Source organism: Schistocerca serialis, chromosome 8 (assembly GCF_023864345.2).
Source record: "Schistocerca serialis cubense isolate TAMUIC-IGC-003099 chromosome 8, iqSchSeri2.2, whole genome shotgun sequence".
NCBI classification, from domain to species: domain Eukaryota; kingdom Metazoa; phylum Arthropoda; class Insecta; order Orthoptera; family Acrididae; genus Schistocerca; species Schistocerca serialis.
In genome coordinates this window covers 537,563,953-537,576,893 of record NC_064645.1, presented here as the reverse complement: position 1 = coordinate 537,576,893, position 12,941 = coordinate 537,563,953, and the positions used below count along the sequence as shown (strand labels likewise).

Genomic DNA, 12,941 nt, shown 5'->3' with positions numbered 1-12,941 from the left:
AAAAACTGTTGCAGTGTACTGTGATGTTTTTCAGTTCGCAGCACTGCAGCTAGCGTCATATTAGGCTTGATTGTCGTCTTATGTTAACACACATAGACACTGCATAAATGAGTAGCGAAATCTTTCTATTAAATATGTTCACAGCGACAAGGTTGCTACAAAACACCATTTTTTACACTGGTTCTTATCCCACGCCGACGATGACATCTTGTAACTGTTCCTCTGTCTTTAACCAACCATTCCTGCAACATTGTCTCAGATTTAATTTGTAACTAACAAGAAGTAGCAGCACACTATACACACTATCGATGTTACATTAAGGAACAGAATGGGCTCAGTTCCACGTAACCAATACACTTCGCTACTTTGTTTTCGGAAACAGCATAATACGTATTCCGAACTTGTACAACGGACGGACACGTGTGATATAGACCATTATTCTCATTACAATACCGTAATTGCCGTCCCACGAAGACTGCTCTGTACCAGTCTTACTCACGTCACTCATCCAATTACACACGATCTCTCTAGATGCATGCATGTTAAGGCGGTTAGCACCCCTCATAGGTATATAGTACATACGACCCCGATACATTTGAGAGTGTTGTGGTGATGTAAGAGACGATTAAGAAGAAGAAGAAATGTATCGTTTATGTATGATGGAGCAGCAGACAGAAGGACTTTGAAACATTTTGCATAAATCACTTGTGCTATCAATTCTGTAGTATTGTTGCAGTGTTTGGATTTCACACCACAAAGCTATTGGAAAGACAGAAATGATTGTAGAACATAGACATGCACCCTAACACTACATGATTCTGCACTTAAACATGTTATCATGTTAGAGCAGTGTGGTTTCCGATATGTTAGTCAAAAAATGGTTCAAATGGCTCTGAGCACTATGCGGCTTAATATATGAGGTCATCAGTCCCCTAGAACTTAGAACTACTTAAGTCTAACTAACCTAAGGACATCTCCCACATCCATGTCCGAGGCAGTATTGGAACCTGCGACCGGTGCGGTCCCGTGGCTCCAGACTGAAGCGCCTAGAACCACTCGGCCACACTGGCTGGCTATGTTAGTCACATGGAACGCAACGCTGTTAATACCCCAATGCGGAAATAGTTCAAATGGCTCTGAGCACTGTGGGACTTCACTGCTGTGGTCGTCAGTCCCTTACAACTTAGAACTACTTAAACTTAATTAACCTAAGGACATCACACACATCCATGCCCGAGGCAGGATTCTAACCTGCGACCGTAGCGGTCGTGCGGTTCCAGACTGTAGCGCCTAGAGCCGCTCGGCCACTCCGGCCGGCAATGCAGAAATGAAATATATTTCCTACACCTGACATACATTCACCTCGAAAGTTATCTAACCCACTCACTGTCGTGAGAAATTTTAAGTTGATAGAACTACTACTTTCTATACCAAAGGATTATGGATCGGAAATTATGCTATGCTCACATCATCCCTATAACATGATCGACAGCGCCGTAAAATGCATGAAACAATGACATCTTATGAGGAAATATACAATGCATAGCAGTACTGTTTTACATGTAAAATTACATGCCACTGCACTAACTCAATGAACAGAATACTGTCTCTTCCCCAAATAACATCTGTCAAGCAATTTTGTACACAGGGATTGCAGTGCCTCACAAATCACTGTCACTGATTTCGAATCACTGCAATTATGAAACTGAAGAATCGACTTCTATCGAAGAAGTGGCAGGGAAAAGGAGTATGTTTGCACACATCTTCGTGTGTCTAGATTATGGTGCCGAAATAGGTTTTTCATCCATTTATTGGACATGATTCATCACAAACGTGCTGGAAGTCCTCTGCTGACAGTGGTGTGGAGAGGCTTACTGTTAACGACTGCACGTAGATACCACTCTAAGTCATATGTAGATCATGCAATTGTATACGAGTTGCAGACAGGTTACATCACACAACTGACACAGCCCAAGAGAACAATGGAAACAATAGTTAAATGTGTGATAAATGCTCCGCCGTAACACCTCCCTCTCTCTAGAATGCATCATCAGTCTACCATTAAATTACACGACATTACAACCCCTCTCAACCAAATACTCCATCTATTTTCTATCATCCTTTAACGCCGATCCATCCTCAGACACTGCCCTGGACATATATCAAGTGGATTCACCTTTGAACTGTAATACATCCACGAAGCATGATTGATCCTCCTCAAAACCATATCCTGGCTATAAAACATGGTGGCTCCACTTTAGAACACTATCCCGACTGTGACGCATGGTGGATCATCCTCTGAACCCTGACCTGGGCATAACGTGTGGTGGATCCACTGTCAAAACCTATCCCTGAAGTAATGCATCGTGGATCCACCTATAAGCTCTTTCCTGATCCTATTCTAAACGTATTGTGTGCCACAGCGCCCCCCTCCCCCCCCCCCCCATGTAACTGACACACGCACACATACACATATAGAAAAATAGAGATGTTGCGCTAGGTGTTGACAACAGTTCTACATTTAAAATCAATTATAGAATACGTGGCAAGAAGTGATGTCATGCTAACATGAGCAGAAATGACAGAAAATAGGTAAAATCACGAGAATTGGCGGAAAACTTGTATAAACTGAGAGAAAATACGTTAAAATGCAGGGAAAATTAGGGAGTATGAGGGAGTATTTGTATGTCTGCCTAAAAAACTAAACTCCATCAGAACAGTACCCTCCGGCCGCCGTGTCATGCTCAGCTGACAGGTGTCACTGGACACAGATATGGAGAGGGACAAGGTCAGTACACTGCTCTCCCAGTGTCAGTTTACGAGACCAGAGCCGCTACTTCTCAATCAAGTAGCTCCTCAGTTGGCCTCACAAGGGCTGAGTTCACCCCACTTGCCAACAGCGCTCGGTAGACCAGATGGTCACCCATCCAAGTGCTAGCCCAGTCCGACAGTAATTAACTTTGGTGATCTGATGGGAACTGATGTTACCACTGCGGCAAGGCCGTTGGCCTACATGTCCGCCTGGTGCAGGAAAATTCTTTTATATGGGAACGGGTAGGTGACAGCAAGAGAAATATGAGAGAAAGTTGACATGGAAGCACCAGGAACCAAGGAAACAGTCATTTCTCGTCGACAGCGAAAAAGACAGCTGGAATATAATGTTTAACGTGGATGACCACCAAATGTAGAGTAATAAATTTACATATGTCAGAACATAAGCCCAGGTGTGGCCCCAAAGTTATCAGCAAACACCTTATAAATTTTTATAAAATGACCTTAGCTAAAGAGCATTGTATTACTACTTTGGGGACTGCAATATACAACTACAGAATGGATCACGTGTTTGAACCTGTGCAACACTGTTTGTGTGTTTTAAACTCTTACAAACATTATTTACAATGTATGTCCCTGTACTCTCTACCAATCAAAGCTGTGAAGTATCAGGTAAAAAATACCTTACAGAATAGATGCTTCATGGTTTTTAACAACATTCTGCAGCATGTCTGTTGAAGTAATTGGGATGTATGCAGGCTCACTGATGTCGCTGATGCTTTCCTGGAACATAGAACCACCTGCTTCTAAATTGATATGGATCTGCGTTAAAGGATGTTAGATAGTAGGTGGAGTAATCGGTTGAGAGGGTTTGTAAAGAGCTAAGATTTACTGACAGACTTCTGATGCATTCTAGAGAGAGGGAGATATTGTAGCATGTCATTTACCGCAGATTTTACCATTTTTTCCGTTCTCTCAGGCTGTAAGAGTTGTGTGGTGTAATCTGTGTTCGACTTTGCGTGTTCTGCATATGGTTCAAATGGCTCTGAGCGGTCCCGCGGTTCCAGACTGCAGCGCCTAGAACCGCTCGGCCACTACGGGTGGCGCTTCTGCATATGACTTAGAGTGCTGTCTACCTGCAATCATTAACAGTAAGCCTCTCCATACCACAGTCGGCAGAGGAGTTCAAGCGCATTTGTGATTAATCAAGTCCTCCAAACCGACGGAAACCTATTTCAGCACCCTCCTCTATGCGAACGAAGATATATGTAAACATACTTCTTTTCCCTGCCACATCTTGGTCAGAAACCGAGTCTTCAGTTTCATAACTGCAGTGATTTGAAATCAGTGACAGTGGTTTGTGAGGCACTGCAATCCCTGTGTTTACAGTTCCTTGTCAGATGTTTGTGAAAGAGATTGTGCAGCGTTGTGCGTAATTTCAAACGTCAAACACTACTGCTATGCATTTGTCTATTTCCTCATAATATGTCGTTGTTTCATGCATTTTCCTTTGCTGACAGTCATGTTATAAGAGTGACGTGAGGATAGCATAATTTCCAAATCGTAATCAGATGTGACAGTGAATGCTATACTCCTCCAGAAAGATAAGAATCCATGTTTTTTCCCCCCCTTTGGTGTAGAAGGTAGTAGCCGTGTCATCCTAAAGTTTCTCGCCATAGTGAGTGGGGTAGATAACTTTCAGGGTGAATGTATGTCAGGTGTTGAAAATATCTTTCATTTCGTGTATTCCGGTATTAACAACGTTGCATTCCACATTACTAATATATCGGAAACCACACTGCTTTAACCTGATAACATGGTTGAAGTGCAGACTCATGTAGCGTTAGGAGCGTTTTTTTATGTTCTGCAATCATTTCTCTCTTTCCAATACCTTTGTGATATGGAATCCCAACGCCTCGACAGTACTACAAAATTGATAGTATAGGTGTTTTAGGTAAAATGTTTCAATGTCCTGTCTGCTCCTCCATCATGCATAAACCATACATTTCTTCTTCTTCTTAATCGTCTGTTATGTCACCACAACACTCTTAAATGTGTCAGGTTCGTATCTACTATACATCAGCATGCAGGCATCTAGAGAGATCGTAATTGTATGGGTGACATGAGTAAGACTGGTACAGAACAGTGTTCGTGGGACGATAGCTATAGTATTGGAATGAAAATACTGGTCTATATCACAGGTGTCGGTCCATTGTGCACATTTGGAACACGTGTTATGCTCTTTCCAAAAGTAAAATATCGAATTACGTAGATCTCAGCTCGTTCTGTCCCTTAACACTAGAAGTACCAGACTTCGCCGCACCCCTAGTAATATCATGTGGTTCACTTTTGACCCACTGTAGCAAAACCACCGTTTTATTCGTTTTTGGGTAGTGTTTTGAGTGTCGCCATGTTGACAGTACCTTCAGGAAGACTCTAAAATGTAACCAAAGGGTAATTTTGGTTCTAAAATGAACAGTACACTGCCAAACATAATTTTCAGAAATATTTTTTTTTATTTTCGCTTTTACACACGAAATTACACAACCTTTCATCAATCATCGTTAAAACAACTAAGTAAAGTAATGTTGCAATTTTTTCTTCATTAAAAGATTGAAACAGAATCAAAACATATTGTGTACGTGAGAAATAGTAGCATTTTTACTTTTATACACAAGTAAGGGAAGCACAAAGTATTTGTGAATGATTCCAAAACGTAGCAGGTGACTAAAATGCTCTGCGTGTTTTCTCGCTTATTGCAATCAAGGAACTAAAATATAAGAACAAATAAGTTTAGTCTCTAATTGTAACGATAAGGATAGTTGCGACTCGCCATATGGCGGAGGTGCTGAGTCGCAGAAAGGCACAATAAAAAGACTGTCGGAAAGTTAGCTTTCGGCCAACAAGGCCTTCGTCAAAAATAGACAACATACACCCACGCACACACTCGCGCAAATGCAACTCACACACACATGACAACAGTCTCCGGCCGTCTGGCTCCAATGTCGAAAGAAGAAGTGTTCGAAGTTTACCTCTTTCTCTTTGTTGCATTTATTTCTCTCTTCTCTTTATCACTATTTTCTTCTTTCGCTTATCCGAAGAGAACACACTTGGCGACACGTTCTGCGAGAACCCTTCGTTGACGAACAAGTTCAAAAGGCTCATAAAAGTAGTTCCTTTCCTTCCTTTTTTTCCCTCCAATTAGTGTATTTCCTGTAAAGTCAGAGTATGTGATTCTGATTTATTGAGTATTTTGATTCCAAAATGTTGAATATCTGGTACGTCCTCAAGTACGGTTTTTTTCCCAGAAACTAATCTATCCAGTGCACGTTAAGAGAGCTGCAACAACACATTGCCAACCGTTATGCAGTTCTCTTAATCCACGTTTCATCCTTTGATTGCTCACCAATCGAACTTTTTATCTACGTTGCACAGGATGACAGGACATCTCTTAATACATCAGGGAATATCTTCCATGGTATTAGAGGTGACTGTAGAGGGTCAAAACTGTAGAGAAAGACAGACATTGGGATATGGGCAGCAAATAATTAAGGACGTAGGTCGCAAGTGCTACTCTCAGATGAAAAGGTTGGCACAGGAGAGGAATTCGTGGTGGGCCGCATCAGACCAGTCAAAAGACTGATGACTCAAAAAAACTATTATTTTCGAGAGTACCAAAATGTTCGTTGACGTCCCACGTCAGTACAAAACTGGATTAATAAAAGATGAAGAATAGCTAAGATGGTGGTTCTAACGCTTCAGCTGTTCTACATACTCTACTCCCCCAACCCTCTTGAGTGGAACACACCGAACCTTCATACGACCAAGTGAAACTGTCAGGAAAGACCATCTTTGGTACGTTGTTTAACCCGTGCGTCAGTATTGCTTGATTGTCCTTTAGTCGCCAAAGCATTGATCCCTCACGTGAAGTTAAGCACTTTGTCGTTTTGTGATATATTGTATTAATAACAATAATAACATCAAGTCTCGACACCCGTGATAAATTTTTCCAGGAAAGAATTCTCCGTGATTTGCATATCAATCAGGTCGAGGCAGGCGAGCGCAAGTTGCTTTTTTTTCCGGAAGTCAAAGTGTGCAGGACCAAATTTACACAACTCTCTCTTCATCAAAAAATTATAGAGAATGTCCTGAACCTTTGATTTAGAGATGTTGCTCTATTACGATTTGTGACAGCCTCGCATCCACTTCATAACATTGTCTGCTCGCAATTAACTGGTCGAATGCAAGTATGTTTTTTACAGTTCGAGTTGCCACTGTAGTTAAGTGTGCTGACGCCGTTCATGCACCACGAATAAAATCAGTCCCGGAACTTTTTCAACAGACGATGTACAATCTGTAGATTTCAGTCTGATAAAGCAGTGAGCGTTGTTTCGCTCGAACGACACTGAATACTGACGAAGATGCGCTTTCCATATCTCGGAACACTTCTCCACGAAAGATAAGACGCGACACAAAGACTGTCCTCTGCTTTCGTGGTGTCTTCATTAGTAAATGCGGCAGCGCCATTTAACAGAAGAGATTCCCTAGTAATGAGGAAAGTTGGGGACCTCATTAACCGCGACACTATTAAGAGTATTCACCGACACATTACCCAGGAACAGTGAGCATGGATTGCAAAGAAATAAAGAAAAGGGCAAAGAAGTAGAGGGAGCGTCCCAGAGCGTTGTAAACGACATTGTTAGCGAGTGAAGCATATGTTTACACTACCACATTTTAATGCACAAGGAGTCAGGCGAATGGAGTACATACAACTACTGAAGATGCCATTCATGTGGATAAATACGTCTTATGTCGACTGACTCTGGCCGTGGAAGCCTACGCAATTATATCTTTTAACGTTAGTCAAAACGTTCTCGGTGTTGGGTTAGAAATCCGCTACCGCTTAAATTTTAATTAATAATCAGCACTGGCGGCCGAATATTTCCGGCATAAGAAGTCACCCTCATTCTTTATCAAAGAGGGAGGAGGAGCAGACATAGTCTCAGGGCGCTCTTGTCCTTGGGGTGGGAAATTGCTCCTAAAGGTGGAAGAACCAGCAATGATCAACGGCATGAGGATACAGAACGCAATGGAAACCACTGCATTAAGGACACGCAACATGTATCCACAGGACATGCAGCCTCTAACTGATCTCTCCATTGGCACTAGATTCCGGAATTCTCCACCATGCGGATCTTCGGGAGGGGACAGCCAAGGGGGAGGTGGCCATGAGAAAAGAACGGAATACCAACGAATGGATTACGTTCCACCAGTCGTGGCGAGGAATGTCATAAGCTTGAACGTGGTAGGGAAGTTAGGAAATCTGAAAAGAGAAATGCAAAGGCTTAACCTGTATATACACTATGTGATCAAAAGTATCCGGACACCTGACTGAAAATCACTTACACGTTCGTGGAGCTCTCCATCGGTAATGCTGGAATTCAATATGGTGTTGGCCCACACTTAGCCTTGTTGACAGCTTTCACTCTCGCAGGCATACGTTCAATCAGATGCTGGAAAGTTTCTTGGGGAATGGCAGCCCATTCTTCACGGAGTGCTGCACTGAGGTGAGGTATCGATGTCGGTCGGTGAGGCCTGGACGAAGTCGGCGTTCCAAAACATCCCAAAGGTGTTCTATAGGATTTAAGTCAGGACTCTGTGCAGGCCAGTCCATTACAAGGATGTTATCGTCGTGTAACCACTCCGTCACAGGCCGTGCATTTTGAACAGGTGCTCGATCGTGTTGAAGGATGCAATCGTCACCCCTAATCGCTCTTCAACAGTGGGAATCAAGAAGGTGCTTAAAACATCAATGTAGGCCTGTGCTGTGATAGTGCCACGCAAAACAAGGAGTGCAAGCCCCCTCCATGAAAAACATAACCACACTATAACACCACAGCCTTCGAATTTTACTGTTGGAACTACACACGCTGGCAGACAACGTTCACCGGGCATTCGCCGTACCCACACCCTGCCATCGGATCGCCACATTGTGTTCCGTGATTCGTCACTCCACACAACGCTTTTCCAGTGTTTAATCGTCCAATGTTTACGCTCCTTACACCAAGCGAGACGTCGTGTGGCATTTACCGTCGTGATATATGGCTTATGAGCAGCCGCGCGACCATGAAATCCCGCCTAATTGTCATAGTACTTGCAGAGGATCCTGATGCAGTTTGGAATTCCTATGTGATGGTCTGGATAGCTCTCTGCCTATTACACATTACGACCCTCTTCAACTGTCGGCGGTCTCTACCAGTCAACAGAGGAGGTCGGCCTGTTCGCTTTTTTGCTGTACGTGTGCCTTCACGTTTCCACTTCACTATCACGTCGGAAACAGTGGACCTAGGGATGTTTAGAAGTGTGGAAATCTAGCGTACAGACATATGACACAGGTGATACCCAATCACCTGACCACGTCCTAAGTCCGTGAGTTCTGCGGAGTTGCCCATTCTGCTCTCTCACGATGACTAATGACTACTGAGGTCGCTGATATGGATTACCTGGCAGTAGGTGGTAGCAAAATGCACCTAATATGAAAAATGTATGTTTTTGGGGGTGTCCGGATACTTTTGATCACATAGTGTAGTAGGGGTCAGTGAAGTGAAATGTAAAGAAGACAAGGGTTTCTGGTCAGATGAGATAATGACAACAGCAGAGAAAATGGTATAACAGAAGTAGGATTCGTTATTAATAAGAAGGTGGCGCAAAGAATGTGTTACTGTGAACAGTTCAGTAATAGGGTTGTTCTTATAAGAATCGACAGCAAACCAACACTGACAACGATAGTCGCTGAAGATGAAGAGATGAAAATTATATGAGGGTATTGAGAGCTTAATACAATACGTAAAGAGAGCAGTCAAGGAGGACTGTAAAGCAGACGTAGGTGAAGGAGTAGAAGAAGAGGTTGCAGGAGAATATGGGCTTGGGATACGTAATGAGAGAGGCGAAATATTAATTTAGTTCTGTAATAAATTTCAGCTAACGAATACTCTGTTCAATAATCACAAATGGAGAAGGTATACATGGAAAAGGACGGGTGATAAGGGCAGATATCAGTTACATTATATCATGGTTAGACAGGGATTCCGAAATCAGACACGAGATTGTGAGGCGTACCCAGGGGCAGATATAGACTCAGATCACAGTTTAGTAGTGATGGACACTAGGTTGAAGTTAAAGAGACTAGTCAGGAAGAATCAATACGCAAAGAAGTGGGATACTGAAGGACTAAGGAATGACGACATACGCTTGAAAGAATGAAGTACAAAAGTGGTCTGGGAAATTCAGGAATATAGAAATACAAGCCGACCAGGAATGAAATAAGCAGGAATTGCATGGAAGCTATGACGAAATGGCTGCATGAAAGCTGTGAAGAAATCGCAAAAGAACTATTTGTCGATATGACTGACTCGGCAAACAGGAAATTCTAAACAGCCTTCGGTGAAATTAAAGGCAATGGTGGTAACATTAAAAGTGCAACGAGAATCCCAATGTTAAATGGAGAGGAGAGAGCGGATGGGTGGAAAGAGTACTTTGATGGCTTCTGTGAGGGAAATATTTGTCTTATGTGATAGAAGAAGAAACAGGAGTCGATTTAGAAGAGAGAGAGAATCCAGTATTGGAATCAGAATTTAATAGAGCTTTGGAGGACTTAAGATCAAGTAGGGCAGAAGGGATAGATAACATTCCATCAGAATTTCTAAAATCATTGAGGGAAGTGGCAACGAAACGTTGTTGTGTAGAATGTATGAGTCTGGTGACATGTCATCCGACTTTCAGTAAAATGTAATCACACAATTCCGAAGAGTGCCAGGTCTGACAAGTGCGAGAGTTATCGCACAATCAGCTTAACAGCCCATGTACCCAAGACGGTTACAAGAATAATATACAGAAGAAAGGAGAAGAAAACTGAGGACGTGTTGGATGATGATCAGTTTGGCTTCAGGAAAGATAGAGGCATCAAAGAGGCAATTCTGACGTTCCGGTTAATAATGGAAGCACGACTAAAGAAAAATCAAGATACTTTCATAGGATTTGTCGATCTGGAAAAAGCGTTCGACAATTGAAATGGTGCAATATGTTTGAAATCTCGGGAAATGTAAAAGGGGTAAGCTATAGGGAGAGACAGGTAATACACAATATGTACAAGAGCCAAGAGGGAATAATAAGAATGAAAGACCAAGAACGAAGTGCTAAGATTAAAAATGGCGTAAGACAGGGATGTAGTCTTTCGCCCCTTTCAATCTGTACATCGAAGAAGCAATCATGCAAATGAAAGTAAGATTCGGGAATGAAATTAAAATACAAGGTGAAAGGATATCAATGATACGATTCACTGATGACATTGCTATCCTCAATGAAAGTGAAGAAGAACTAAATGATCTGCTGAACTGAATGAACAGTCTAATGAATTCAGAATATGGTTTGAGTGTATATCGAAGAAATACGAAAGTAATGAGAAGTAGCAGAAATGAGAAAGCGGGAAACTTAACATCAGGATTAATGGTCACGAAGTTGATAAAGTTAAGGAATTCTACTACCAAGCCAGCAAAATAACCAATGACGGACGGAGAAAGAAGGACATAAAAAGGACTGGCAAAAAGGGCATTCCTCGCCTTCTTCTAGTATCAAACATAGGGCTCAATACGAGGAAGAAATTTCTGGGAATGTACGTTTGGAGCATAGCATTGTATGGGAGTGAAACATGGATTGTGAGAAAACCGGAACAGAAGAGAATCGAAACATTTGAGATGTGGTGTCACAGAAAACTGTTGAAAATTAGGTGGACTGATAAGGTAAGAAATGAGAAGGTTCTGTGCAGAGGAGGAACGGAGTATGTGGAAAACACTGACAAGGAGAAGGGAGAGGATGATAGGATATCCGTTAACACATCAGGAAATGACTTCCATGGTACTATGGGGAGCTGTAGAGGGAAAAAACTGTAGAGGAAGACAGAAATTGGAATACATCCAGCAAATAATTAGAGATGTAGGTTCCTAGTGCTATTCGAACTGGGATTTCATCCGGACCTGATGATTTATTTGATTTCAAATCATTCTCTGCTGGATCTTTGCTAAGGTGTGACAGTGGTAGTTGTATGATTCGCGTTTATATATCTTCACAGGTGCATGAATCTCTATTAACCTTTGCTTGACGTCATTTGTGCATTCTCTTTTGAACCAAGAGTGCAACAGCCTCTGCTTGCTCAGCATCTTCCGAATTTCGATATTAAACGTTGGTCGGTCTCCTTCCATCCTTTGTGCACTTATTTGGCACATAACTCTCCAGATCACGGTTTACATTCCTCTTAAACTTTTCCCATATTCCTCTACGTCCATCTTCCTGGAACTAAGTGATGTCAAGTGAGATGCTAACAACAGCTTATCTGCTCTGTCTATCAGAAATACTCTCCTGGCCTTCTTGACTGATTTATTAACCGATGTAACGGTAGTTGCTACAACGACATCATGGTAGCTAATCCCTGTTTCTAGACTGACATTTGTAGCTACGAGGTTCAAGATATGTCCACTGCGTGTGCGCTTCCGAGCTAGCTGCCCAAGACAGTTTTCAGATAACGTGTTCAAAAGTACTTCGCATGACTGTATCTCTACCCTCAGCAATGAATCCATACACATCCCTGACTATGCTCAGTAGGTTAAGGTGCCTCCAGCTAGTATTAAATGATCTCGATATTTACGCACTACTGACCGTAGAATTTCCTTGAATGACTCTAGACCTGTCGCAGCGGTATCGGATGGGCGGTAAAAGCATCCAACAATTAACTTGGTTTCACCTACACCTGTTATGCGCGACAGAGATAACTTCGCAGTCACAATTAATTTCGACCTCAATAACTAATAATGAGGTACTGAATAGAATAGGGGAAACAAGAAATTTGTGGCACAACTTCACCAAAAGAAGGAAGATGAAGAGGCCCGCACGGGATAGAGTAGGATGGAGAGCTGCACCAAATCAGACTTAGGACTGAAGAACACAACAGTAGCAACAACAACAACAACAAAGACTCCCCTACAACCCCCGAAAGGCTGTAACAGGAATTGTCCAGTATCCTTTAGATCAGGATGTAGAAGCATGTGCTAGTGGGTTAATGGAAGGAAATGTAATACCTGTCATTGATACAACAAACATGGCTCCACTGGGTTACT

At 42.3% G+C, this 12,941-nt stretch overlaps 1 pseudogene; it reads right to left on the bottom strand.

The window, feature by feature from the left end:
* Nucleotides 1-2,891: 2,891 nt before the first annotated feature.
* LOC126417346 (5S ribosomal RNA) lies at nt 2,892-3,009 on the bottom strand (annotated as a pseudogene).
* Between the last annotated feature and the right edge of the window lie 9,932 nt (nt 3,010-12,941).